The sequence below is a fragment of the Camellia sinensis genome, chromosome 2 (assembly GCF_055761805.1).
Source record: "Camellia sinensis isolate YWXY chromosome 2, ASM5576180v1, whole genome shotgun sequence".
NCBI lineage: Eukaryota > Viridiplantae > Streptophyta > Magnoliopsida > Ericales > Theaceae > Camellia > Camellia sinensis.
The window spans coordinates 48,222,501-48,228,600 of NC_138962.1; the positions used below are offsets into that span (position 1 = coordinate 48,222,501).

Genomic DNA, 6,100 nt, shown 5'->3' on the forward strand with positions numbered 1-6,100 from the left:
TACTAGGTGGTTTGTCTCATTCATAGATGATCATACTAGATTAACCTGGATCTTCTTCATGAAAGACAAATTTGAAACAACCCAAATCTTCAAAAATTTTCACATTATGATTCAGACACAATTCCAGTCAAAAATACAAATTCTAAAGTCTGATAATGCTCGGGACTATTTCAACTCCATTCTAGGAGAATTTTTAGCAAAAGAAGGGACAGTTCACTTAAGTTCATGTGTTGACACCCCACAACAAAATGGCATCGCTGAACGAAAAAATAGGCATTTGTTAGATGTTGCCAGATCGCTAATGTTTTCCACAAATGTTCCACAATTCTTCTGGGGGGAAGCTGTTCTTACAGCAGCCTACCTTATTAATAGGATGCCATCTAGGGTACTCAATTTCCAAACCCCTTGTCAACTCCTCCTAAAATCCTTTCCAACTACTCGCCTCATCTCCACCATCCCACCAAAAATTTTCGGGTGCTCTGTCTTTGTTCATATCCATCACCAGTATCGAAGTAAACTTGATCCCAGGTCGCTCAAGTGTATCTTCATTGGGTATTCTTCACATCAAAAAGGGTATAAGTGTTACTCTCCGGTCACAAAGAAATTCTATAATTCCATGGATGTCACATTTTTTGAAACCCAGTCTTACTATCCTAAAATCGTCATTCAGGGGGAGACTCCAACCCAGGAACATCAATTTTGGACCCTTGAGTCATTTAGTGAGCCATCCATCACCACCAAAAATCACACACCTCAAGAGTCATTTAATCAATCTTTACCTGCCGAAAATTCTGAGTTCATTGTTGACTTGCGGGATAATGAGCACATCCAAGAGGACACGGAGGAAGGAGCACTTTCTCAACAATCCCATGAGGCTGAACCGGGTTCTAATCCAAGCAACATTCCAGGTAACAATATTCCTACCACAGATAGTACTGTTGATTCTGAGTTAGAAAACAGTATTCTTAATATGCCCATAGCTTGGAGAAAAGGAGTTAGATCATGTACTCAGCATCCCATTGGGAACTTTATTTCTTATGATAAGCTATCACCTTCATTCCGTGCCTTCACTTCTAGCATCACAGAGATACCCATTCCTCAGAATATTCAGGAAGCCTTCAAGTCTCCTCAGTGGAAGGCGGCAGTCAATGAGGAAGTTCGGGCTCTGGAAAAGAATGGTACTTGGGCAATTACTGATCTTCCAAGAGGTAAGAAACCAGTTGGATGTAAGTGGATTTTCACAGTAAAGTACAAGGCAGATGGTAATGTGGATCGTTATAAAGCTCGGTTGGTCGCTAAAGGATTCTCTCAATCCTATGGCATTGACTATCAAGAAACCTTTGCTCCAGTTGCCAAGCTCAACACTGTTCGTGTCCTTTTCTCCTTGGCAGCTAATCTCGATTGGTCACTTCACCAACTTGATGTAAAAAATGCCTTCCTCAATGGTGACTTAACGGAAGAAGTTTACATGGACATTCCTGCTGGACTTGAGACGACATCAAATTTCAACAAAGTTTGCAGACTCCGAAAATCCCTGTATGGTCTCAAACAATCTCCCAGGGCCTGGTTTGAGCGGTTCACTAAGGTAGTGAAAGGGTATGGTTTTGTTCAATGTCAATTCGATCATACATTATTTGTGAAGCACTCCCTAGGAGGGAAATTGGCAATTATCATTGTTTATGTGGATGACATAATTCTAACAGGTGATCATGAAGAGGAAATTGGCTTACTTAAAAAATTCCTAACAAAGGAATTTGAGATTAAAGATCTTGGAAATCTTAAGTACTTTCTTGGAATGGAGATTGCTAGGTCAAAGAAAGGTATAGCAGTCTCACAACGTAAATACGTTCTAGACTTACTAAATGAAACAGGGATGCTAGGATGCAAGCCGGCAGAAACTCCTATGGACACAACTATCAAACTGGAAGAAAGTGACGGTAGTGCACCAAGTGATAAAGGGAGATATCAACGTCTTGTGGGAAAACTCATTTATCTTTCTCATACAAGGCCAGACATCGGCTTCTCTGTTAGTGTAGTCAGTCAATTCATGAATAATCCAACCGAAAAACACATGACTGCTGTGACCAGAATATTGAGGTACCTAAAAATGACACCAGGAAAGGGTCTCTTCTTCCAAAGAACAACAAATAGAAAAATTGAGATTTTTTCAGATGCAGATTGGGCAGGTTCAGTTACTGATCGAAGATCAACCTCTGGCTATTGTTCATTTGTTTGGGGGAACGCGGTTACATGGCGAAGCAAGAAACAGTCAGTGGTAGCCCGTAGTAGTGCTGAGGCAGAATTTCGTGCTATGGCCCTAGGTATCTGTGAGGGAATCTGGTTGAACAGACTGTTAGAAGAATTATGGGTTCCATCTGAGCATCCCATGGTTTTATACTGCGACAACCAAGCTGCCATCAGTATCGCTAAGAATCCGGTTCATCATGATCGAACTAAACACGTGGAGATAGATCGACACTTTATCAAGGAAAAGATTGAAGAAGGAGTTTTTCAAGTCAGCTACACTCCAACAAAGAGCCAAAAGGCTGACATTCTCACAAAAGCTCTTGCTCGAGTTAGCTTTGAAGATCTGACGGACAAATTGGGAATGATTAACATCTACAACGTCGCTTGAGGGGGAGTGTTTGAAATCAAGCTTCTTTTTCATTATTAATAATATATAATATATATAATGTATATATTATATTTGTGTGTCATTAGTAGTCATCAGATGCCTTAGATAGTGCAATTTGCTTTAGTTAGTGCCATTTCCTTTTGGCTACTTTTAGTTTTATATGTTGTGCCTTTAATTATGATTGTTGCCTTTCATTATGTTGTCTAGTAGCCTTTTATTATATTGTCTTGCAAATGTTGTATAATCACTCCTATAAAATGGAGTCTCCCCGTAAGGATTAATACAATTGAAAACAAAGAGCCTGTTTGCTCTGTCAATTATTCTCTCCATATTTATTTTTTCAATGTTGACTCTGCTTCATCTGAGACAAAACTGCATAAGGTATGTGTACTTCTAGTTTAGACCTCTATTACATGAACTTGGGTGCAATGCATATCAAAATGCTGGACCCAACAAATCTCAAATTTAAGGTATGCAAACTCGGCAAAAAAAGGTCAATTTTTTTATATATTATTTTTAATATATTATGTGAGACAAAATGGAAACATATAGTGTCAAAAAGGCATTTTACTTATTTTAAATCAATTATACAACAATATATATATATATATATATATATATATATAATGATAGTGTTAAATGTAAATATGTAAGAAGCATCCAATGGAAAGTGTCAGACACATACAGATATTTGATTTATTTTGAAGTGTCTACCTAACATAGGCTTAGATACTAAATCTTCTGAAATGAGCACACACAGCACTGCATCTCCTAGACGTGGTTTTGTTGGTACCATTAAGATAAAAAAAAAAATATCCCCATAATTGAGGATGTTAGGAGGGATAGACTGGATACAGACTTGATCTTCTATATAATATGCACAAAGTGGCTGCCCTCATATTGAAACCCATGTTCTCATGCTTGGCATCCCAAGCATTTTACCATTGCTCCAAGCACAATATCAATTACAAAGAACATAATGTGAAGTGTCAATAAACCAATCAGATGGTTGTCACTAAGCTTTTCCGAGTATTTCACTGAATCTGAATCCTACAGGATGCATTAGCAAGTCCAGGTTATGTATTCTCTGATTGGTTTCCTAATTCAACAAATTACTGCATACGGATCCTCCACATGTTCCACAGGAAAGTCCATCCTGAAAGCTCCACGGCTGCACGAAAATCTCTTAAGCCTCGTAAAAATGACATAAAGAACAACATCACCTATGAGGGGGGTTTACAATAATGGAGATGGAATGCTCCCAGACGAAGATATCATGATATTTCCTCAGAGAGCCCTCTCAAGAGAGAGCATTAGACTCTTCAAGAGCCACTCCAACCCACCCCAAGTCACACTCAGTGGAAGCGATTCAAATGCGAACAGGGAATTCTGGATCAAAACAGATGCAGGCTGTAAGTACATATATATCTCCCATCCCAAAATCCAATCTACATTCCAGAGTCTGGTGATTATAGTGTGACAGAGACTAGATTATGGACCGTAGATCCTGGAATTTATTATCACTATTTGGCTGCTAAAGATGTAACTAAATTTTCTCGATATGCATGAAGGGAAGCCATCCTACTTGAGGTCCCAATCTAGTTCCACACTTACATTCTCTAATTAGTACAAGTCATATATGGGTTCAGATATCATGTCCTCCTGAAAATTTGTAGCATGTAAGGCACTAAAGTAGATATAATTATTACAGTGGTCCAACTATTTTCGTAATTAACCTCACTTAGTTCTATTGTTTACACTGCAGACTTGGTGTTGGGGCTGTAGAGGGCAGAAGATGCATTCTGAAGTGTGGTTATGATATATTAGTATTAAACAGTAAGCAGTGTATTATATTTATAAATATTCTCCTCCTGGATGATTATTTTCTAGCAATATCTGAGTGGTTATATCCTAATAAGCTACAGAATGATAAAAGAATAAAAGAGGTCCCTCTCTAAATACCCATGAGTATATGTCAAGATTAAGGTCTATCCGTCTGTTAGTAAACATGGTTCAATTATTCTAACTGTCTAACTATTTAACAACTTGTCTAACAAACTTGTAACCAATCTTCTAACTAATATCTAACTCTAACAAATATCTAATATCTCTAACAGACAGATATAGGAACAGAAGCTGAGCTGGATCTGAAGCTGCAGCTGTGAGATAGGCGTGAGTGCTGCTGATATGGTGGTGGCATTGATGCCTTAGACTGTAGCAGCATAAGCTGTGACTTTAGAACGCAAGAGAGAGGTTGTGCAAGAGATGGAAATTGATGGAAAAATCGCGGCAAATTTAGAGCGCCTTTTTTGTTCAGGTTTCAATGGCATTCTTTCCTTGCTATAGTCTGTAGAACTAAGTTCCGTATGAGCAAACCTTTAACATTGTTTTTCAATTGCTATTAAAATATAAAAAAATTGCTATAAAAAATTGCAAACCTTTAACGTTGAGTTGGGTTCACTATTTTGTTCCTGGTTGTTTCTTATTTTGGGGTTGTTTATAGCTCTAATTGCTTGGTTTTGCATTTATATATAGGATAAATCAGTAGATGTTCGTAAAACAGATTAAGTATGCATCGGTGAAATTTTCAGAGTTTGTGGTCCTGATACAATATGTAGACAAAAAATTTTGGTGCCTCCTTTTCCTTTGGTTTTTGTGAAAAAACTAGCAGAACTCCTGAGTTTATTGTCTTGTTACATGACTAGGTGACCAAGAATTTGAAAGATATTCAAGGACCTGCCTTAGCTATTGTTCTTGAACGACTGAATCACTCTGGGGCTTTTCAAGGTATGTTGTAGTGAAGTTTGTTGAGATTTTATTATCTTTGTTTGGTAGTGCTGTTTCATAGTGACATAATTTTTCTTTGTTCCCAGAAACATTTGATGTGGCTAAAACAATATCGATGGGGCCATCATTGAAAAGTGGATCAAAAGTTGGGAAATCTAGCTCTAATGGTAATGGTGACCGACGGGCTGGAAATAGGGCTGTTTCTTCGGTATGTTCTTACCCTGTTTAAGTTATTTTCTTTTTGAACAATAATAAAGATATTGATTTTTTTCATGGTTTGGGTAGAGAGTAACTTCAACAAAGGGTTCAAGGCCCGAATCAATCATGTCTGTTCACGAACTAGACGACCATCCTCCCCAACATATTTCTAAACAAGTTCACGAAGTTAAATTGTACAAGACTACTTGGCAGTATAAGCATTTTTAGTCGGATTAAATATTTTTGGATGGATGTGTATGGATAACAAATATTAGTAGTTTTATTTGTTGATAGCTGCGCATGGATAACAAATAGTTATGTTTCAAATTATTATGCTAGATGGATGTGACTGGTGAATGAAAACTTAGAATAGTTGTATTATGTCGAATGTTAATGATTCAGTTAATTTGAATGATGCTTTAAAATTATAGGTTTATTATGGATTGAATGAATTATTAGGAATTACAGGTGTATTGTTTG

The 6,100-nt window shown here is 37.4% G+C and overlaps 1 pseudogene across 1 annotated transcript in view; it reads left to right on the forward strand.

Annotated features, from left to right (window-relative positions):
* LOC114280003 (protein LAZY 1-like) overlaps positions 1-5,564 on the forward strand; it is a 15,546-nt pseudogene extending 9,982 nt beyond the window's left edge. The window contains exons 7-12 of the transcript XR_014360917.1: positions 2,978-3,016; positions 3,692-4,047; positions 4,401-4,471; positions 4,753-4,952; positions 5,341-5,422; positions 5,509-5,564. The product of XR_014360917.1 is annotated as a protein LAZY 1-like (transcript). The remainder of the gene's footprint in view (positions 1-2,977; positions 3,017-3,691; positions 4,048-4,400; positions 4,472-4,752; positions 4,953-5,340; positions 5,423-5,508) is intronic.
* The last annotated feature ends 536 nt before the right edge of the window (positions 5,565-6,100 follow it).